Genomic DNA, 24239 nt, shown 5'->3' with positions numbered 1-24239 from the left:
TTTAAAAACTTCATATCCGAGCTTTGAAACCATTGTGTCTTTCTTAAAAATCAACTTCTTCAGAGGGTGGTGGCTCACACCTTTAATCCCACCAGTTTGGGAAGCTGAGGCAGCAGGATCACTTGAGGACAGGAGTTTGAGACCAGCTGAGGCATAATAGCAAAACCCCAGCTCTACAACAAGTTAAAAAGTTAGCCAGGCATGTTGGTGCATGCCTGTAGTCCTAGCTGCTAGGGAGGCTGAGGTAGGAGGATCACTTTAGCCCAGGAGTTCAAGGCTGCATTGAGCTGTGATCATGCCATTGCACTCTAGCCTGGGTAGCAGGGCAAGACCCTGCCTCTACAAAACTAATAATAATAACTTTGAAAAACTCAGCTTATTAATAATTGGATGGAGAAGATGAGGAAGGTCTAACAGGCTCATGACTTCAGATGCCTAAGTCTTGTTCTCTGTCACCTGAATTCAGTCCTCTGTGAATTGTTCAAGTTAATTTTTTAATTTAAATAATAGTATTGGTTGTACTTTTGAGGTATATGTCAAATAATGAAAACAATTCAATAGGCCCCAGGGATTTATTTTAAGAGAACAGCTGGTCTTTCCCTTCAAAGATAATCAAAATTCCCAAACCATATTATTAGTAAAATTCAAACCCTGTCTCCTCTTTAAAAAAAAAAAAACCTTTTGGCATTGAATTTGAAGTATTAATTGCCCTTCAGGAAGACTAGGTGAGCGATTGGTATACTCATGGATATCCTGGTTGACAGTGATTTCTGCCCCCTCTAACTCCAGTAGTATTTCCTTTTTATTATAACATTTAACGGTTTTTAATTACAGCTATTTTGGTTCATGACATCTCTCTTTCTCAATTGCAAACTTTGTGGTACCCATATTTCTATATGAGAAGGTGTTCACTACATGTTAGAATCAATAATTGCCAATTTGAGTAACGGAGAAGGGATGTCAGAATTTCAAAGCCACTTCATAAGGTAAAGTACTACATGGGAAAGGGAACCATCTTTATTGTAGACTCCATTCCCATTCTTTTCCTCAAAACTAAGTGGTTAGTTTGATTTGTTCAGTGAACATGTTTTGAGAGTCTGTTAAATGCTGAGTTAAAAATACTAAGATGAATAAAGATGTGGCTCCTGATCTCAAGGAACTCACAGTTTAGTGGGGGAAGTAAACAATTACAGTGCATTAATAAAAGTGGTCTTAAGTATGAGGAGAGATGTATGTAAATCATTGGAATAGAATTGAGAGTCTATTCCAGAAATAAACTCATGTATCTGTGCCAAGACCATTCAATGGAGGGAAGAATAGTCTTTAAAACAGTTGGTTCTAGGGCAACTGGATATCCACATGCAAAATAATGAATTTAGATATGCTATGGTTTGAATGATGATGTCACTTCAAAATTCATGTTGAAACTTAATCCCCAGTGCTACAGTATTAAGAGGTGTAGCCTTTTGGAGGCCTTCGAGCAGAGCCTTCATGAATGGATCAGCACCCTTGTAAAAAGGCTCAAGGTTGAAGGAAGCACACTCTTGTTCTTCTGTCCCTTCCACTATGTGGGGACACAGTGTTCCCTCCAAAGGATGCAGCAACAACGTGCCATCTTGGAAGCAGAGAGCAGCCCTCACCAGATACCAATTCTGCCACCACCTTCATCTTGAATTTCCCAATCTCTAGAACCATGGGAAATAAATTTCAGTTCTTTATAAATTATTCAGTCTCACGTATTTTGTTATAGTAGTACAAATGGACTAAGACAGGGACCCTACCTAACACAAAAATTAGTTCAAAATGGATTAAAGACCTAATGTAAGAGCTAAAATTATACAACTGTTAGAGGAAGAAAATACAAGTGTAAATCTTCATGACCTTAGATGAGGAAACAGTCTCTTAATAGGACACCAAAAGAACAAACAAGAAAAAATAATTTGGAATATATCAAAACTAAGTCCTAAAAAGCAGACTTGTGTGTTAAAAGATACTATCAAGAAAGTGAAAAAGACAACACACAGAATGGGAGAAAGTATTTACAAATCATTTATCTGATAAAGGTCTAGTATACAGAGTAATAAAGAACTCTTAACAATAAAAAAGACGACCCGGTTTCTAAATAGGCAAAAGATTTGAAAAGATATTTCAAATATCTGTTCCAAAGAAGAAATACAAATGGCCAATAAGCATACAAAAAGATGTGCAACATCATTCATTAATCATTAGCATATGCATATCAAAACAAAAAAGATACTACTTCATACTCACTAGGATGACTATCATCAAAAAAAGGAAAATAAGTGTTGGTAAGGATGTAAAGAAATTGGAACCCTCATACATTGCTGGTGGGAATATAAATGGTACAGCTGCTATGGAAAACAATTTGGCAATTCCTAAAAAAATTCAATACAGAGTGACCATATGATCCAGCAATTCCATTTCTGTGCATGTTTCTACAGAAACTTGCACATGACTGTTCATAGCAGCATTACTTGTAATAGCCCCAAAATGGATACAACCCAAATAGCCATGAATTGATAAATGAGTAAACAAGAAGTGGTGTATCTACACAATGGAATATTATTCAGCCATAAAAGAGAATGAAATCATGTCATTTGCAGCAACATGAATGGAACTGGAGGCCATTAAGTGAAATAAGCCAAACACAGACAAATACTGCATGTTCCCACTCGTGGAAGCTAAAAAAGCAGATCTGATGAAGATAGTAGATTTGTGGTTACCATAGGCCAGGAAGGGGAAGGGCATGGGGGACATGAAGGAGCAAAAGGAATATAAATGTATTTATTACCACTGAACTGTACACTTATGGTAAAGATGATAAATTGCATATGTCTATTTTACCTCAGTAAAAAATATAGACTGGGTAGGAAGATGAATAAATTATCAAGATGACTAGATCAATGAATTGGAGGTAAGATTGAAGGATAGATAGAGATTTTGTGGTACCAGGAGGAGTGAGCTAGAAAGACAGGAGGTTGGTGGTCAGAGAGTGCAATGCATGAAATTAAGATTATAGAAGGTCGCAGTTAATGACAGTGAGATAACCTGGGTATTGTTTTATGAATGAGTTCCTGAGGGAGGTAGAGAACAAGATGGTTGGAGGAGAGGCGTTTAAGGAACTGAGAAGTCAGCAGTGAAACAGAATAGAGAATCCAGAAATAAACCCAAATACTTACAGCCAACTGATCTTTGACAAAGCAAACAAAAACGTAAAGTGGGAAAAGGACACCCTATTCAACAAATGGTGCTGGGATAATTGGCAAGCCACATGTAGGGGAATTAAACTGGATCCTCATCTCTCACTTTTTACAAAAATCAACTCAAGGTGGATCAAGGACTTAAATCTAAGACCTGAAACTATAAAAATTCTAGAAGAGAACATTGGAAAAACCCTTCTAGATACTGGCTTAGGCAAGGATTTCATGACCAAGAACCCAAAAGCAAATGCAATAAAAACAAAGATAAATAGCTGGGAATTAAACTAAAGAGCTTTTGCATGGCAAAAGGAACAGTCAGCAGAGTAAACACAGAGTGGGAGAAAATCTTCACAATCTATACATCTGACAAAGGACTAATTTCCAGAATCTACAACAAACTCAAATTAGCAAGAAAAAAAATCCCATCAAAAAGTGGTCTAAGGACATGAATAGACAATTCTCAAAAGAAGATATACAAATGGCCAACAAATATATGAAAAAATGCTCAACATCACTAATGATCAGGGAAATACAAATCAAAACCATAATGTTATATACCACCTTACTCCTGCAAGAATGGCCATAATCAAAAAAACCAAAAAATAATAGATGTTGGCGTGGATGCAGTGAACAGGGAACACTTCTACACTGCTGGTGGGAATGTAAACTAGTAGAACCACTATGGAAAACAGTGTGGAGATTCCTTAAAGAACTAAAAGTAGAACTACCACTTGATCCAGCAATCCCACTACTGGGTTTCTACTCAGAGGAAAAGAAGTCATTATACAAAAAAGATACTTGCACACTCATGTTTATAGCAGCATAATTCACAATTGCAAAAATGTGGAACTAACCCAAATGCCCATAATCAACAAGTGGATAAAGAAACTGTGGTGTATATATATACAATGGAATACTCAGCCATAAAAAGGAATGAATTAATAATGGCATTTGCAGTGAACTGGATGAGATTGGAGACTACTATTCTAAGTGAAGTAACTCAGGAATGGAAAACCAAACATCATATGTTCTCACTAATAAGTGGGAGCTAAGCTGTGAGGATGCAAAGGTGTAAGAATGACACAATGCACTTTGGGGAGTCAGGGGGAAAGGGTGGGAAGGGGGTGATAGATAAAAGACTACAAACTGTGTGCAGAATATTCTGCTCGGGTGATGGGTGCACCAAAATCTCACAGATCACCACTAAAGAATTTACTCATGTAACCAAACACCACCTTCTCCCAATAACCTATGGAAATAGAAAAAAATTTTTCTCTAAAGAAATGAGAGGTCAGGATTTTGGAAGAATCATCTCCATGTACATTGAAATTACCAGTAATTAAGACTTGGAGAGAGTGGTAGTATCCCAGGAGCCAAAATTATTGAGAAAATGGAGGGTGGAGGTGGGGTTAACCCAGGAGTTGATAGGTGACATCAAAATGAGGGTGATAGGTGTTAAAATCTGATGACATGGAAATCAAAGCTGAGAGTTTTAGAGAGAAGGAAGATAGAAAGTAACAGTGAGAAACAAGGAGGCACTATCTCACCTCCAGGCCCAGTGGTAACAGAGGTATGAGAAAGAAAAATAGCCAGTACTTGAGAAGGCTACAAGGGAATACTGCTCTCAGGAAAGAGCCAGATTTAAGTTTTAGCAAGGAAATGAAGGGAGAAATCAGAAAAATGCTTGAGGCTGGGCACGGCGGCTCACGCCAGGAATCCCAGCACTTTGGGAGTCTGAGGCAGGCGGATCACTTGAGCTCGGGAGTTCAAGACCAGCCTGGACAACATGGCAAAACTCCATCTCTACAAAAAATACATAAATTAGCCAGGCATGGTGGCATGTGCCTGTAGTCCCAGCTACTGGGGAGACTAAGGTGGGAGGATCACTTGAGCCTGGGAGGTTGAGGCTACAATGAGCTGAGATTGCACCACTGCACTCCAGCCTGGGCAATAAAGTGAGTCTGTGTTTCAACAACAACAAAAAAAAAAAAAAAAGAAAAGAAAAGAAAAGAAAGAAAAATGGTTGAAATTAAAGCAGTTTTGCTGATAATGAACCATAAGTTGTAGGGGGTATGGTAGAAGAGTTCAGGAATTGGTGAGGAGAAGAGGCTGCAGTAGAGATGACAGAACCTTAGGGAGATTTGGGTGTGGGAGATGAGCAGTGACTTAGGAGTCTGGTAGTTCTTGTAGTAACTGATATATACAAGGATAAAGAACATAAGAAAGTTGGTCCTGGTGGAGTCAAAGCAGATAGGGATGGGAAGGTTACGATTGTTAGCAGACTAGGAGTTTCTGTGACTCTTCACTCATGACAATGAGATTAAAGAGGATATGGGAGTTGTGCTCCTAGAAGCAGTACACTAGTTCAAGTAGACCTCTTTTGAGTGAGTGGTCATCACTCTAAGCATGTCTGCCTCATTTTGACCGCTGTAGATGGACTGAAGGAATTTTAAGGAAGCTTAGAAGTTGGGAAGGGATGGCCTGGGAGTTGGGGGTAGGTGCAAATAGCACTGCTATCATTAGTCTGAGCCTAGGGTCAGCAGCAAAGTAGAGAGCCTAAGCCTAAGACTTCTGCCTCTCAGGGAGGTGAAATTGTATCAGGTTGGTGGCAACCCTTGGACACTGTCAGAAACAGGTAACAATCCTCTCTTAAGAAATGTTTGTCCATTTTCGTTTCCCAGGATTCCTACAGATCAAAATCAAGCAGTAAGCTCATTAAACAAAGCCTTAAAAAAGGTGACACACTGTGAGAGTAGAATCAGCAAGTAACAGTTACCCACTGCAGATACTGAAATTGTCAGACGTAGAAAATAAAAGAGCTATGCATGAAATGTTTACATAAAAGACTCATTCACAAAGAAGAGCAAGCAGATGTATTTGAAGAACAAGAAACAAAAGGAACTTCCAGAAATAAAACAAATTACTCCCTCCCCCTCCCCCTCTCCCGTCTCCCCGGTCTCCCTCTGATGCCACCAAAGTTGTGAAAGCCGAGGCTGGACTGTACTGCCGCCATCTCGGCTCACTGCAACCTCCCTGCCTGATTCTCCTGCCTCAGCCTGCAGAGTGCCTGGGATTGCAGGCATGCGCTGCCACACCTGACTGGTTTTTGCATTTTTTGGTGGAGACGGGGTTTCGCTGTGTTGGCCGGGCTGGTCTCCAGCTCCTGACCGCGAGTGATATGCCTGCCTCGGCCTCCCGAGTTGCCGGGATTGCAGACGGAGTCTCGCTCACTCAGTGCTCAATGTTGCCCAGGCTGGAGTGCAGTGGTGTGATCTCAGCTTGCTACAACCTCCACCTCCCAGCTGCCTGCCTTGGCCTCCCAAAGTGCCGAGATTGCAGCCTCTGCCCGGCCGCCACCCCGTCTGGGAAGTGAGGAGCGTCTCTGCCTGGCCGCCCATCATCTGGGATGTGAGGAGCGCCTCTGCCCGGCTGTGACCCTGTCTGGGAACTGAGGAGTGTCTCTGCCCGACCACCACCCCATCTGGGAGGTGAGGAGCATCTCTGCCCAGCCGCCCTGTCTGAGAAGTGAGGAGCCCCTCCACCCAGCAGCCACCCAGTCCGGGAGGTGGGGGGCAGCCCCCACCCCGCCAGCCACCCCGTCCAGGAGGGAGATGGGGGGCAGCCCCAGCCCGGCCAGCCGCCCCATCTGGGAGGGAGGTGGGGGGCGCCTCTGCCCGGCCACTGCCCCATCTGGGAGGTGGGGGGCACCTCTGCCCAGCCACCCCATCTGGGAAGTGAGGAGCCCCTCTGCCCGGCCGCCACCCCGTCTAGGAGGTGTACCCAACAGCTCATTGAGAACGGGCCATGATGACGATGGCGGTTTTGTCGAATAGAAAAGGGGGAAATGTGGGGAAAAGAAAGAGAGATCAGATTGTCACTGTGTCTGTGTAGAAAGAAGTAGACATGGGAGACTCCATTTTGTTCTGTACTAAGAAAAATTCTTCTGCCTTGGAATGCTGTTAATCTATAACCTTACCCCCAACCCCGTGCTCTCTGAAACGTGCTGTGTCCACTCAGGGTTAAACGGATTAAGGGCGGTGCAAGATGTGCTTTGTTAAACAGATGCTTGAAGGCAGCATGCTCGTTAAGAGTCATCACCACTCCCTAATCTCAAGTACCCAGGGACACAAACACTGCGGAAGGCGCAGGGTCCTCTGTCTAGGAAAACCAGAGACCCTTGTTCACATGTTTATCTGCTGACCTTCCCTCCGCTATTGTCCTATGACCCTGCCAAATCCTCCTCTCCGAGAAACACCCAAGAATGATCAATAAATACTAAAAAAATAAAATAAAATAAAATAAAATCACACTAAAAAAAAAAAAATTAGAATTGTTGAAGTGAAAAAACCCACAATGGGAAGTTAATCACAACTGAAAAGAAAATTACTGCGTTGGAAAATAGTTCTGAAGAAACGTAGAAAAAAGAGACTGGAATGGAACATAAGAAAGAGATGTTAAGAGATATGAAGGAAAAAGATGAGGTTTAAGAATAGAGAGACGGATGAGAGGCTATATTTAAAGAGATAATGGCTGAAAATTGTAAGAAATAATGAAAAACATGAATCCTCAAGATAAATATAAAAACCTATCCCAAAGATATTGAAGGGAAAATTCATGAACACCAGAGTAGACTTCAAAAGCAGCCACAGAAAAATATCACCTACAAAGGGACAATGACAGAAAACTCTGGCAGCAGCAAAGGCAGTCAGGAGATGTGAAATAATATCTCCAAAATGTTGAGAGAAAATCATTATCAAACTAGAATTGGGTACCCAATAAATTATCTTTGAAAAAAGAGGATCAAATAAATACATTTATACATTTAAAAATCTGTTGCCACCAATTGAACTAATAATAAAGGACTTCTGAAGTTATCCTAGAAGGACAGTCTGAGATGCATGATGAGATAGGAAGGAGATAAAATGGCAAACGTGCAAATCTAGACAAATATTGTTTGTATAAAAATTGTAATTATTAGTATATTTATTAACTTGTGAGGTTATAAAAGGATGGGACTAAAATACTGGATCTATAATAACATGTAAGTCTGAAGGAGAGTTAAATGAAATTAAGGTATTCTAAGTTATTGAATGGTTTATTAAGAAATTAATATATTATTTTACACTCGATATGATTAAGTCAAATAGGTGTGGCAAAATTTCAGAGGTAGCCATTAAGAGAATATAAATAAAGTAAATAATTCCAAACCAATAGAAAACAATTGGAATAAGGAAAAATGCAATCAACAACAATAAAATTAACTCATACCTCTGGAGGCAAGGGAAAAAAAAGAAAAACATGGGGTTGGGGAACAAGGAAAATAGTATAAAGTAAAATGGTAAAATCTAATGCAACATATCAATACTTAAAATAAATATAAATTGACTAAACTCACCAGTTAAAAGTTTGCCATTCTGAGTTTTTAAAAATCCAGTAACATGCTGCTTATAAGATTTACACCTGAAGCTAATTGCTACAGAAAGATGAAAAATAAAAGGATAGGCTGGGCGCAGTGGTTCACCCCTGTAATCCCAGCACTTTGGGAGGCTGAGGCGGGAGGATCACGAGGTCAGGAGTTTGAGACCAGCCTGGGCAACATAGTGAAATCCATCTCTAGTAAAAATACAAAAAAAATGAGCTGGGCCTGATGGCGGGTGCCTGTAATCCCAGCTACTTAGGAGGCTGAGACAAGGAGAATCACTTGAACCTGGGAGGCAGAGGTTGCAGTGAACTGAGATAGCACCACTGCACTCCAGGCTGGGCAACAGTGCAAGACTCAGTCTTTAAAAAAAGAAAAAAGAAAGAAAAGAAAAAAGAAAAAGGATAAAAAATATATATACTGAACCTAAAATAAAAGTTTAAAAATAGATAAACAGAGAAATACCAATCCTGTCATAATTATATTAATATCAAATAAAAGAATGTTTAGTATAAAAATCATTGCATTAACCAGGAAATATAAAATACTCAACATTTTTATATTTCCTGGTTAATTCAATGATGTTTCCTTTTATACACCTATTATAATAATTTCAACAAATGCAAAATGGAAACTAATAGAATACAAGGAAAAACAGACAAATCCATCATCATGCCAAAAGATTTAAACACAAGTCTATTATTGATAAGTCAAGCATACCAAAACCCAGTAAATATATGGAATATTTGAAATTTTAAACTAACAAATTTGATCTAATGGACAATTTGTCAATCACATTCATTTCAAACAGACATGCAACTTTTTCAAAAAACAATAATTGACCAAACCATAAATTAAATCTCAATAAATTTCAAGAAGTTGACATACAGTCATGTTCTTTCTCCACTATTCATCTATCAATAAAATTTTTTAATAACATTTAAAACCTGTAAGTCTGAAAGAAATAATGGATTCTAAAACCTTCTTATGACTAAATGATAGTAAAAATTCTTCATAACAACTGTACAATAATCAAACACTACATATTAGAATATAGAAGTATTGAGAAAATACTTATATTGCAAGTAAAGAAGGGCTGAAAATTCAACAATTAAATACCAACTTAAGAAGTTAGAAAAAGAATAAGCCCATTAAATATAGAAGGAAGGTGATAACAAAAAGAAAGCATCAATGAAATAGAAAAGATATAATAGGTTCAACAAAGCCCAAGTTGGCTCTTTGAAAAATATTAAAATAGATAAAACTCTGGTGAGATAAACCAAGCAAAAAGAGGGAAGGCACAAACAACATTATGTTCCAAAAGGGGACATTAAGTTCAGACCAGCAGGGGTTAAGGACATAAAATAATAATATGAACTTTCCATACCAATAAATTTGGGAACTTGGATGAATTGGAAACAAATTCCCCGAAAAATATAATTCACTGGAAGTGTCTCAGGAAGAAAGAAAGCCTATATTTCCTGAAACAGAGAAATTGAAGCAATAGTTTAAAGTATTCTAAAGAATAAAATGCCAAAGCCACAGAGTTTCAGCTGAATTCTAAACTTACAAGGAATAGAGTGTTTCAATATATTAAAAAAGTCAGGTCCAAGTTGAGTTTCTTCAGGAGAGCAAGATGATTTAGCATTCAAAAATCTATAAATGTTATTTGCCATATTAATAGATTCAAGGAAGAAAAGTGGTGCTCACCTGTAGTCCCAGCTACTCAGGAGGATTGCTTGAGCCCAGGAGTCCGAGTCCAGTCTGGGCAACATAGTAAGACCCTGTCTCTTTAATTAATAATAAAGAGAAATTTTATGAGAGGCTTTTTGGTGACTTGGGCAGTAAAATATTGAAGTATAGAGTTTTCTTTCTCTCAAGTTAGGGTATCTTAATCTTTAAGACAGTTGATTTGGGAAGAGCTAGAGTTAATGAGTTGCCTGAGAATTTTCCTGTTTTAGAAAATAAAGGTGGAAGAGTTCTGTGTGCTTTTCCAGTAAATCAGTTGTCTTTATCAGCTGCTGAGCTGAAACTCTGTGTCCTTACTTAGCTTTAAAAAAAAATAAAAATAAAAAAGAAAGAAACGTTCAATCCAGTCCTAGTTGGATGCCACCTTGGGATTTTATTCACCCACCACATCACAGTTTGAGGAACTGGAAAAGTTCATTTCACTCTTTGAGACGACAGACAAGGATGGCAATTTAAATAAATTTGGCTTTCCAGGAGCTAAGAATCAAATCTGCCAGCAGAGTCCAAAGAGCATCCACCATTTGCACTAGACTTTGCTAAAAATAACATGCATTTTCTGTCTCCCGCTGGCACACAATGGTGTTAAGCACAGCTACTTCAACACTGGAACAGATCACAAAAGAAGGTGATGAGTGTTTAAAAAGCTTTTAACTAGTAATATTAAACCCTTGACTTTTACCAGATGCTAGCAGCACCCTTATGGAACTTTACATATTTTCTGGCACCTGCTTTTACCCAAAAAACTTGTTGGAGGCTAAAGCACTGCTGAACATGACCTGAACTTGGAGACTGGGGCATTCATTCCAGTTCCATTGAAGTATATTTAAACAAAATACAAACTCACACTTGTACCTAAATTTCCACCAGCCCTGACTTTCTAGCCAAGTCTGGAATGCAATCTCATCTCTGCCTCTCTTAGGACACTAAACACTTTCCATTTTATAATAAGAAGTGTATGTATATTTTGTCTCCCCAACTTGAAAACAAAAAGACATCCTTTTAAATTAATATCACCATTACTATTTGTAATTGGCATTGTATGTATGTAGCTCAAATTCAAAAGTTACCAGGGATACATGGTAACCCCTAGGGATGACACCATTGTCCCCATGTACTTAATTCCTTTCCCCAGGACATCAATGTGGCCAGTTGTTGGTTATTTTTCCAAAGTATTATACACCTATAGAACTATAACAATCAGGCATACAGTCATATATTCTTTATTCCTTCTTTGAAAAAATGGAAATTGTTATGTGAGGTGGGGAGGATATCTGTCCTTCTACCCATCTTAGGTTCATGGCTGAGATCCTGTAACAAAAACAGATTAACAAGAGAAAAGCATACACATTTATAAATTCTATGTGACATGGGAGCCTTGATAAATAAAGACCTGAATAAACAGTTAAACCTAAGTGTTTTTTTTCATAGATTTCATAAAGAATGGATAGTCATGGAGAAATACAATAGGATGAATTGGTATGGTCTAATGGTAATGAACTGGGAGAAACTTAGCGAGGCCTGCCTGTTCATATGCTTTTTGGCATCTCTTGATCTTCAGAGATAAGGATGTTCCTTTCCTTTTCCTCCAGGTACAGGAAGGGCACCTCTCACATGAGGGTCTTATGACTTACTTCAGGGGAAGGTCAGGTTGACAAGTTATGTCACCACTCTTCCTCATTGTTGCTGTCATCTACTCCACCAGATCACTCCCACTCATTCTTTGATTATTTTAGCTCTGAGCTCTGTCACACTCTCCAACACTACTTCTGCCTTAGTTCTTGGAGAGTTCAGTGTCCATGAGATGATCTTCTCATGGATCAGATGTCTTGGTTCTTTGACATCCTCTCCTCAGGAATTTGCCTTTCACCCTGCTTCTACTGTCCACTTTCTTAGACATATACCAATATCACAATTCCACACCTTCCATTTCAACATTATACTCTCTGCTCACCACCTCCATTTTTAGCTCATAAATTCTGGCACCCCAAGTTAAACAATTCTCCTATTTTTGAACTTGTAGGTTTAATGGGACCTACAACTCATTAATTTAATCATATTTTTTCCTGTGTCATACAATTCTTTTGTTCACATTTTGACCCTTACCATGTTCAAAGTCCACAATCAAGTGTTATGATACCTCCCTGGTATACATTCCCACTTCCCTTACTAAATAATTGTGTGGCACAATCTAAAGCCTTGCTAAACACAACTCTCTGCCTACTTCACACCAACACCTACACATCTGAATAACGCTGAAGAAAAGCACACTGCCATGCTACCTGGTCTCACTGTGAATTCATGACCACCACCCTCAATGAGGCCCTTAACACTACTGCATTTCCCTCATCCACTGCCTCTCAAGTCATGCTTTTCTTTTCCTAGTCCACTCACTTGCTAACTCTTCTTTTAGATGACTCTTTCATACCTTCTCTTCTTTCCTTAAAATGCCAACATCTCCTTCCCATCCTCACTTTTAGCTTCACACTTCACTGAGGAAGAGAACTTCTATAAGCTCTCACCACCATATGCTGTGTCCCCGACTCCATCCTCAACCCTGCCTGTTAGAATGAATAACTTGTTGGTGCTCCTCTTAAGGCCAATAACTCTCCTCTTCTCTAAATCTTATCCCAGACTCAGAGTGTTGAACCAGCAGTTCTCCCCTCTTTGGCATCATTAATGGTTCCCTCCCAATTGGATCATTCCCATCACTGTACAATTAGTTCTCTCATTAAAAATAAAAATAACCCTTGAGCCCCTCTCTGTCTACTGCTTCATTATCGGCTCCCTTTTGGAGCAAAGCTTCTCAAAAGAATTATCTTTTCTTCCTGTCCTCAATTTCTCTCCTCCCATTGTCTCTTGAACTCAATCAGGCATTTGTCCATGTCACTTAACTGTAATTACTCTTATCAAGGCCACCAGTGACTTCCACATTGCTAAATCGAATGGTCCAAGTCTCAGTCCTCAACTTAATTGACCTATAAGCAATATTTTGTAGACACAGTTGAAACAGTTTCTTCACTTGGCTTCTAGGACCACGCATCCTCTTGGTCCTCTCTTGCCTTACTGGTTGCTCCTCAGTCTTAGCTGCTCTTTCATTATCTCCCTTTCTCAAAATTTTATAGTTCCCCAGAGCTCAGCTTCCAGATATCCCAATTTCAGACTTATTGCTGCCAGAACTGTGAAAGAATAAATTTCTACTGTTTTAAGCTACACATTGATGGCAATTTATTTGGCGGCTCCAGGAAATTAATGCATACTTCAATAAAGCTGCTTAAAAACAAACAAACCTGTACTGGTTCTTCATCTTAAGTCATGTCAAAGTTCAGAGTCAAAGTCCTTTCTCTAGCCGCTAAGACCCTGCACTATCTCCCTGGCCTTGCTTCCCACACACCTCTGCTCCATCTGCTGCAGCCACACTGTCCTCCTTACTCTTCCTTAAATACTCCAAGCACACTTCTGCCTCAAGGCCTTTGCCCTAGGTGGTTCATCTGCCCAGAATGCTCTTCCTGTAGATATCTGCATACCTCTCTCCTCACCTTCCTCAGGTGTTGACCCAAATGTCACCTTCTCAATGAGGTCTTGACCCCTTCTTCAAAATAGCAGTTTTCCACATTCTGTAGCCCCCTGGCCTGATTTATTATCCACCATTGTAGTTACAAGCATTGGACATACTTTGTTTTACTCATTCATTTTTTTTAGCATTACCTTTTCCCACCACAGGGAAAAGAAATTTGTCTTTCTCTTTGTTCACTGCTTTTTTTTTAATTTGGACAAATTTATGGCGTACATGTGAAATTTTATTACATATATATAATGCGTAGTGACCAAGTCAAGGTATTTAGGGTGTCCATCACCTGAGTATAATACGTTTTTATTAACTGTAGTCTCCCTACTCTGCTATCAAACATTAAATTTATTATTTCTATATAAGTGTACAGTTGTGTGCTTTAGCCCACTTCTCTTCAACTTTGCCTACCCTCAACTCACCCTTCCTGTTATCTTTCTATTCTCTGTCTCCACATAATCAAATATTTTAGCTCCCACATTTAAGTGAGAATATGTGATATTTGTCTTTTTGTGTCTGGTTTATTTCACTTAAGGTAATGACCTCCAGTTCCATCAGTGTTCTGTACATGACGTGATTTCATTCTTTTTTATGGCCGAATAGTACTCCATCATGTATATATACCACATTTTCCTTATCCATTCATCTGCTGATGGACACTTAGGTTGATTTCATATCTTTGCTATTGTAAATAGTGCTGCAATAAACATGTGAGTGCAGGTATCTCCTTGATATATTGATTTCTTTTCCTTTGGGTAGGTACCCAGTAGTGGGATTGCTGGGTCAATCTATTTTTAGTTTCCTGAGAAATCTCCATGCTGTTTTCCATAGTGGCTGTATTAGTTTGCATTCCCACCAACAATGTGTAAGAATTCCCTTTTCTCCACATACTCAGCAGCATCCATTATTTTTTGTCATTTTAATAGTAGCCATTATAAAAAGGGTTATGGGGTATGATGATATCTCATTGTGGTTTTGATTTGCATTTCTCTGATAGTGATATTGAACATTTTTTTCATATACCTGTTGAGCATTTGTATGCCTTATTTTAAGAAATAGCTATTCACATTCTTTGCTTGCTTTTTAATGGAGTTGTTTTTTCTGTTGAGTTGTTTGAGTTCTTTTTATATTCTGGATATTAGTACCCTGTCAGATGGGTAGTTTGCAAACATTTTCTCCCATTCAACAAGTTGTCCCTTCACTCTGTTTATTATTTATTTTGCTGGGCAAAAAGTTTTTAGTTTAATTAGGTCCCATTTGTCTATTTTTGGTTTTGTTGCCTGTGCTTTTGAGGTCTTAGTCATAAATTCTTTGCATAGACCAATGTCCTAGAGTTTACTCTAGGTTTTCTTCTAGTATTTTTATAGTTTCAGGTCTTATGTTTAAGGCTTTAATCCATTTTGAATTGATTTTTGTATCTGGTGAGAGCTAGGAGTCCAGTTTCATTCTTCTGCATGTGGCTAATTTTACCAGCACAATTTATTGAAGAGAGTATCCTTTCTCCAATGTAAGTTCTTGTTGGCTTTGTAAAAGGTCAGTTGGCTGTAAATACATGGCTTTATTTCTCAGTTATCCATTCTGTTCCATTTGTCTATGTGTCTATTTTTATACCAATACCATGCTGTTTTGGTTACTATAGCTGTTCACTGCTGTTTTTACATTGCCTGGAACAGAGTAGATAATGGATAAATATTTGTGGAAGGAAAAAAAGAAGGAAGGAAGGGAGGGAGGGATGGAGGAAGGAAGGAAGGGAGGGAGGGAGGGAGGAAGGGAGGAAGATAGGAAGGAAGGAAGGGAGATTCCCTATACTTTTTTTCAATCAAAATGCTGGGGCCATCTTGTTATTTGATATAGGGCTTTTGTTTTTATTGTTGTTTTTGTTGGTTTAACTTTTTATTGTAGAAAGTTTCAAACATACAAAAGTAGAGAAAACATATAAAGAATCTAGTGTACCTCTCACCCTGATTAAACAGCTATCAATACAAGTATGGCAAATTTTGTTTCACCTATACCCCCACCCATTCCCTATACCTCCCACCAGATTATTTTGAAGCAAATTTCAAACATATTATTTTAATTTATAAGGATTTCAGTCTGTGCCTTCGAAAGATAAGGACTAAAAAGAACAAAAACAAACCCAAAAAATCAGGCAATCTCAGTACACACCTAAAATCCATTTATAATAATACCTTAATATTATTCAGTAGTCAGTCTTCACATTTTCTCACTTGTCTTAGAAATGATTTTGATTTTGCTTTTTGTTTTACACTTTGATAGTTTGGATTGAGATACAAATAAGTATCATATATTCTAATTTATTGATATGTCTCTTTTATTCTGTAGGTTTCCCCTTCATTTTCTGCAAACTTAAAAAATTTTGTGATAAAACAAGCTCTGTAATTTTCCATAGTTATACTGTAGTTTCCTATAGTCTTGATTTTGCTGACTGCATGGCTGCCCTAAAAGATCATTTAACATGTTTTCCTCTGGCCTGTATCACTTATGAACTGGTAATTACGTCTAGATACTTGGTCACATTTTTCCCCCACCTCAGGCCTTTACGGGTGGTGTTTGTATTTCTAATAGGAGGGACAGTCTCTGTTGTTTTCTTTTTTAAGGGTGATGATCATTGTCCAAATCCACTACTTCAGTAGGTTTTGAAACATAACGATACTATAATTCTATCCCATTCTCTTTTTCTTTTTCTTTTCAGCGGAAATACTTTTGCAAAGAGAAGCCCCTCTGCCAACACATCATATCAAATATCTGGTTTTTCTAATCATTTAAGAAAGAGAGAACAAATGTTTTATTTACCTATTTTTAAATTAATAATGTGGGTTATTCCTAGCATCTTCCAAAGGGCACCAATGAGTTGTTGTGGTTATTTTAGTATCATTATAAAAATGGATATGTGGTTTTAAAGTTTTTACTGTAATAATTATCTTTATTATCATTGCTTAAGTCATCCTGTCTTTTGGCCAGTGGAAACTTATTTAGATTGACATCTGAGTCCTAGTGACACAATTCTAATAATCTTTGATAGCTTCCTTATTCCTTTATATTTTTCCTTTTTAATAGCCATTCTAACTGGGGTACGATGATAACTCATTGTGGTTTTGATCTATACTTCTCTGATTGTTAGTGATGTTGGACATTTTCTTCATATACCTGTTGGCTGTTTGTATGTTTTCTTTTTAGAAACGTCTATTCACGTCCTTTGCTCACAAATAACTTAATGAAGTTATTTGTTTTTTTCCTGTTGAGTTGTTTGAGTTGAATATATTCTAGGCTCACCTTCCTTAGACCTGGATTCAGCCATTTCTCCAAAAAGCCCTATTTTTGTTTGTCGGCAATGGTATTTACCACAATCTGTGTACTAGTGGTGCCTTGCTGTCAGTTTGCAGCAAAGGATTAACTCAGCAGGCATGGGTTGCCCAAACCCTGTACATTCCACAGAAAGTTTAGCCCTTGACCAACTCCTGGGAGATAACTTTGAAGGCCTTGGGATGTCTTTCCTGGTAAGAATGTCTGTTTCTTTAGGACCTTGGAAGGTAGTCTATAGTACCATACCAGGTAGTCTATGCTAACAATGTGATTTTTGATAGATGCCTTGGGCCATGCAGTATCAGTTGACCTTTGGAAATTCATGCCCACATCACTAACCCCAGATTTAAAAAAAAAAAAAAAGGCTTCTGTGGTTGGCACTACCTTGTATGCACTGCTACACATCATTGCTGGGAAAAATTAAGGCTGTCCATATGACTCCACTGGGACAGGAAAAATGGAAGCTTGTATCTTGTCTTTCTTGCAATCTGCCCTATGTGCCTTTTTCCATTGCTGATTTTAATCTGTATCTTTTCATTGTAATGGACTGTAACCATGAGTACAGCAGATTTGCTGAGTTCTGCCAATTTTTCTAGAGAATCACTGAACCTAAGTTTGGTCTTGGGGATCCCTGACTACAGTCAGAAACTCTGTCTGGATTTCTTCAGCAGGCAGAACTAGAAAATATATTTTTAAGATTAAAAATGTCATGATTTCATGCAGATATTCCAAATGAAATACAGGTCTACAGGTTCCTACTTAAACTTATCAATCTTGCATCTGTATCTCCTTTCAACCACACCAAAAATATATAGTTCTCAATGAAACCAAATAATCACTTTTCTTTATCCTACAACACAGTAGTCTCAAAATAGCAATACCAACTCTACCACCAACAATATGACTACTGAGAACAGGTCAAGGTTTTGTTTTTGTGTTTGTTGTTCTTTTTGTCCTTAGGATTGATCTCAATGGGAATATATGGCCAAATTGCTGTTTTAAAGTCATGTGAAGGCTGGGCGTGATGGCTCATTCCTGTAATCCCAGTACTTCGGGAGGCCAAGGCAGGAAGATCATTTGAGACCAGGAGTTTGAGACCAGCCTGGGCAATATAGTGAGAGATTGTGTCTACAAAAAGCTAAAAAACTTAGCTGAGCATGGTGGCACGCGCCTGTGGTCTAAGCTATTTGGAAGGCTGAGGTGGGAGGATTGCTTGAGCCCAGGAGGTGGAAGCTCCAGTGAGCCAAGTTCAGATACATGCTCTCAAAAAAAAAAAAAAAAAAAAGTCACTCGAGGTTGCTTTTGTAGCTTAAGTGTGATGATTGAGTTTGCATGTGCATGTGTGGGATGTGCCACCCTCGAACCTTATTACAGCATGGGCACATTACCCATCTGACATGAAAAAATATAAAATAAATAAAGTCATTTGAAATTATTTTTCTTTGTTTCATAATGGTGTTTACTGGCTACACAAATATAATCACATTTTATTTTTGCTTTGGGGGATTATGTATTTATTTAATTTTGTTTTATAATTAAAAAATAATTTATGTTTCTAAAGACAAATCTTTGGAATATTCAAAGATATTCCTCCCTCTCCTCTTCTATACAGCTATTTAAAAATAGTTTTTATTCCCTTATTGGTTTTTATAATGTAAGCAAATGCATACCTACAGAGATAGGTAGATAGGTTCTACTCTTTCTTTTATATGTAAATGGTAGCTTACTACACATATTTTTCTTCACTTTGCTTTTCTCATTTAACAATATACCCTAGAGATCACTTACTGTATAGAGATAATCCCCATTTTACACTGCAGTGTATCATTATGTGACTGAAGCATTGTTTATTTAACTATTGTGCTATCAATTCTGATTGATGCCAGTCTTTTGTTATTACAAATAATGCTGTAACAGTACCTTATACATACATCTTTTATCATATTTTTGCTACTGTGGCTTTGGGATAGTGTTCTAAAATCTAGATTTCTAAAAGATAAATTTCAGTATGATTGCCGAGTCAAATGGTAGATGCACATATAATTTTGCTAAATTTCCCCCTATTCCCCTCCATCATCATGATGCCATCTTTTATTCCTACCAGCAATGTAGAAGAGTGTTTGTTTCACCCTAGCCTCACCAATAAAGTATGTGGTCCAAATTTTGGATTTTTGCCAATCTTACTGGTGGGAAATTGTATCTAGTGAAGTTTCAATTTACACTTATAAGTGAATGATGTTGAGCATCTTTTCCCAGGGTTAAGTATAATTCTCACTTCTTTTCCTGTGCATTGTCTGTTTGTGTCTCTGATGAGACTTTTCCTCATGCTTCAAGTTATTATATTTTTGTTAACTAACACAGCCTTAAATTCTAGCAAGATCTGACTATGCCAAAGAGACCTCAGGTCCTATGGAAACTCAATTGGAGGGTGGGGTATGGGGACCATGGAGTATCACAGACATGTACTTAGCACATGGACAAAAACAAAGATTTTCAAATATTAATTAGAGTCTTGAATTTTAAGAAATATTGGATTTCTTGGATATTTAAGTTTATTTTATTAATTCATTAATTCAAGTAATATTTGTTGAACACACGCTATGTCCAAGCACTGTTTTAGGCACTGGAGTTACAAGAGTGAACATCTTTTCCTTCCTCAGAAAGTAATGGAAAAAGAAATGACGTTATTCTCCTGATTCAGGCTGAAAGACCATCTCTAAAAGAATAGACTATTCTTTCATATGATTTTCCCCATATTCCCATTTGCCATATTCAGAAATTGCAGGTCAACTCCACTGATAAGTCAAAAGCAGAGGTAAAAATATTGGTTTCTTCCATACAGATGACTGTTGGCGCTAGAAGAGGATCTTGAACCTCTTCCTGACTGATTCTTTTATCAATAAGAGGGAAAAAAAACTCCAGAGACCTTGCCACTGTTCAAAGTCACACGAAGCCGGAGCACCTGGTTTTTAGGTCTTCCTCAATTATTTCCATGGTATCAAACTTGTAGAGAAGCTAAGGGAGCAGAAATAACACAAATGCAACCCTGCTTTTTGGTCCTGTCGGGTCTGGAGAACAACCCTTATTAATGGGACCTTGGGCGATATTTGATGGTGGCATTGTTTCTCTGCTCTGCTTAACTGTTCCCCGGCCAAGCCACAGAGCTCTCCTCTGTCATGTAACAGGTTCGAAGGGACTGCAGGATGTTTTTAGTTTCATAAAAAAGACAATGAAAGCCAGTTAGAGAAAAGTCAGAACAAGAAGATGAAAGTAACATGCTGGGAGAGGAGGAAGGCTGCCCTGAGCTGATAAACCATATAGATTGTTCCTGAAGGGAGAGACTAAGGCTCATGGTATGAATTGTACTTAAGCAACTAACATCTTTATTTAAGGGTTCTCAATCTCTTTCTGGGGAAAAAAAAAATCTATAAGACAGCCCAGAACTAACATAAGACAGCCAAACTAAGTTTGGGCTCTATCTTTGTCACTAACCAGCTGCATGTTCCTTAACAAGTCACTTTAATATCCCGAGCCTTGGTTTCCTCATCTGTAAACTGAGATGAATAATGCCTGGCTGATAATGTGGCTGTGAAGATTAAAATGGGTCATGCCTTTGAATATGCTTTATAAAATTCAGTTCTTCTTTCATTTCCTCAGCCGATTGTTCGTGTTCCTCTAATACACTGTCCCTACCCTGGACAACCTCTAGCAGGTATATGCACACCTGAAGATACTGAGACAGGGAGACTGACTAGTTGCGATTCACTGAGGCTGATGTGTCTAGAAAGTTGCTCACTAAGTATTCCCGCAGGGTGTTTGAAGCCTCTTCCTGGATGCCTGGTGAGACGAGACACTTTGAATCCACCTTGCAAAGCTCCTGCTCCAAGACAGCTGCAGCTTGTGCTCTGTAGAGCGATATGAAATAATTGCCCGTTGGCACAATAAGCCCATCTCCTCTCCGGGCAGCACAAAAGAAAGCTCAAAAGCATCTCCGGTTTTGATTGCCAAGTGGGGGAGGCAGTGAAAGTACACTAAATTATGAGTCCAGGTGCCTCTCTACAGAAATCCACTTCCGCCTCGCTGCCGCTCTGAAGGCGCGCAGTGGGTGTTGACGTCACCTTCGGCCACAGGAGCTTGGAGAGGCTGGGGCCCTGGCTCCCCGGGGGATCCGCTGGTAGACCAGGGTGTGCTCTCAGACTGGAAGTGCAGGAAGGCTCGCTTACTCTCGCCATAGACCAGACTGACAGGGGTCTGCCAAGGCTGCTGGGAATGCGGGAAGTGAACTTTAGGTGGAAACAGAAAAGCTTCTCTCTCCGTGGGTAGCCTTTTTTTTTTTTTTTTTTTAGTTCAGGAGAGAAAAAAAAATCACAGAAGCCTGCCAAGCCAAATAAACTATGCTCAATTAAGTCTTTCAACTGTGCAATTCCTCTTGTTGATTTTATGAGGAAAAGGGCAGAATAGAAACATGATGGGCTTGTTTAAAATACTTCAAAAGGGAAGAACCTATATTCTCCTGCTTCCCAGCCCGTCCTCTTTCGGGCTTTCCTCCAGCCTTGCTGCAGGCCTTTCACTGTCATCTCCTCCATCTGTTATAAAGCTGTCCTCAGAACCAGTCCTCAGCTGCTTTCTCACCATACACCCTCACTCAGGACATGTCCTCCATGTCATGCCCTTCATCCGGGCCTGTGACTCCCAAGGAGCTGAATCAGCCAAAACTCTCCCTCCCCAACCCCAACTCCAGGCGCTTATACCTCACTCCCCACAGCTGTTTTTATTATTCGTATTCACTGCTACTCAATCCCATCTTGTTTTCAAGAGGACTTAAGGTGGATTCCACAAATACATAAAAGATGAGAACTAAATAAAGTCAAAATCACTGTGAAGATAAAATGAGGGCAAAAAAGGAGAGAGAGCGAGATGAAATCATGGACAAAGTTAGTTCACCAACTCCATTTAGAAAAATCCTGAACAGTTCCTTGACATATATGTTTGACTCTGAACTTCCTAGCAATCATTGCAATGAGGAAAGCACAAGTTGTATATAATTCATGGTGTCCTTAACACAATGTGTCTATAGCAGACTTGCTTATGTGTAGCAAAAATTTATGACCTAATGGGAATAGAAAAAAAAAAGAAGAAACCGGGTGCAGTGGCTCACGCCTGTAATCCCAGCACTTTGGGAGGCCGAGGCAGGCGGATCACCTGAGGTCAGGAGTTCGAGACCAGCCTGGCCAACATGGCGAAACCCTGTCTCTACTGAAAATACAAAAATTAGCTGGGCTTGGTGGCAGATGCCTGTAATCCCAGCTACTTGGGAGGCTGAGGCAGGAGAATTTCTTGAACCCAGGAGGTGAAAGTTTCAGTGAGCCAAGATCACGGAAAAAAAACCCAAAAAACTGAGCAGCAAAAACTTTCCTAGTAAGCAGACCTGAGAGAAAATTATCTGGTGGATTTTCATCAACAAGTAATTTACAATGTAGTGAGCAGTGTCCTCAACAATACTCTGATGATAAATACAAAAATGAGAGACCTAATATTGCTTCTAACAATTTCCTACAATGATGCCCAGTGGAATAATGCTAAAGTAGTTATGTAAAAGAATTCCAGAGGGACTCAAGGTGATTCCAACCGAAGATGCAGATCCGATGGCTTGGCTTGAGACAAGGAAAAAGTAAAGAATATTCTATACTTTGTACAACTCTCTGTAAGTACTATTTCTTTTATTGGAAGTTTTGAAATGTATCGATCAGCAGTAAGTCCAAACTTATAATCTCTTGAAATTTCTGGGGTGCAAATATTCTTAGTTGGATTTAAGTGCAAATATTCTTAAATTTAAGCCAGCCTAGAAGGGTGGAGTGGGGTTAGGGTGACATCCTTTTATGAAGGTTGAAATGCTTAATTTAGACACTTGCCCATGCAGAGGCCACTTCCCTGGTTTTGCATAAAGTTGGCTTGAAGGGCTACCAATGAGCAGAAAACAAGGTTTGCTCCAAACCAGGAATAAATAAGCAGATGAGGCCAGGTCTCTATGCCCCAGAACAATGCTGCAACAGAAAGGAGAATGGGGAGGAGGAAGACTCATAGGAGAGATGCTAAAGGGATAATGTCTTCAAAACTGGCCACTAGTTGACTTAAAAAAAAAAGTGGCATCTAGGAGGACTCTCAGGTTGGGAAAAACTTTCATTCAGGGGCTCTTTTCTTGTCATTGTATTGCTCTGAGCAAATCATTCCCTGTCCAGTTACTGCTGGTAAAGAGAAAAGGGGCTGCTGCAGCCCAACACTACAGGAATCAGCTGCAAGCTTCAAAGAGGGTGCCTCGCCAGAGAAAATAACAAGAGAGGGACTCCCCCGAGCCCATACTTGTGGCCGAGTCACTGCAATCAGGAGCGAAGGCTTCTGAAGAGAAGCAGTGCCTGAAGCTGAGGTATAAGCAGTCTCCCAGGGTCAGGGTCTCCCTGAGGTGGGGAAGCCTGTAGGCTGTCCACCCTGAGGGCCTGGGCAAGTGCTTGTGGTCCCTACACCTCATTCCCTTGGTCACCTGCTTGTAGTTCAGCTATAATGGACAGGTCCACGCATGATGCCTCTGCACCTACTCAAGTGCATGCTACACTCTTCTTTATTCCCTCAGGAGATTTCTACCAACCTATGGGGGGCAGCTGGGAAGTGTAGGGGAGGTGACAGCCCCAGAAACAGCCCTTAGCCAGTAGATCCCTATGGGATGGAAGTGGTAGATAAATGCCCCAGCTGTTCCTCCCTTCAGTGCTACAATCCTGAGGCATATTCTACAGTTTCTCAGAGGGCCCCTAGTAGAATGAGCCCTAGTTGCCCAGGAAGCAGAAGTTATGGAACAAGAAAAGTGGGACAGAAAAAAAGTCAACAAAATCTGTGTTATGGAGTGGGCTATTGCTATGGGATCATCTCCTAAGTAAGACAGGTATCATGATCTCAGGCTCCGCTTTCA

The 24239-nt window shown here is 39.3% G+C and overlaps 1 non-coding gene across 1 annotated transcript; it reads left to right on the top strand.

Annotated features, from left to right (window-relative positions):
- Positions 1–18574: 18574 nt before the first annotated feature.
- On the top strand, positions 18575–18676 carry LOC112438709 (small nucleolar RNA U13). The gene has a single exon (XR_003027085.3). It is a non-coding gene; the product is annotated as a small nucleolar RNA U13 (small nucleolar RNA).
- Positions 18677–24239: the final 5563 nt, after the last annotated feature.

Source organism: Pan paniscus, chromosome 1, assembly GCF_029289425.2.
Source record: "Pan paniscus chromosome 1, NHGRI_mPanPan1-v2.0_pri, whole genome shotgun sequence".
Taxonomy (NCBI): domain Eukaryota; kingdom Metazoa; phylum Chordata; class Mammalia; order Primates; family Hominidae; genus Pan; species Pan paniscus.
Note: the sequence above shows the minus strand (reverse complement) of the source record. Positions and strands in the feature narration are given on the sequence as shown.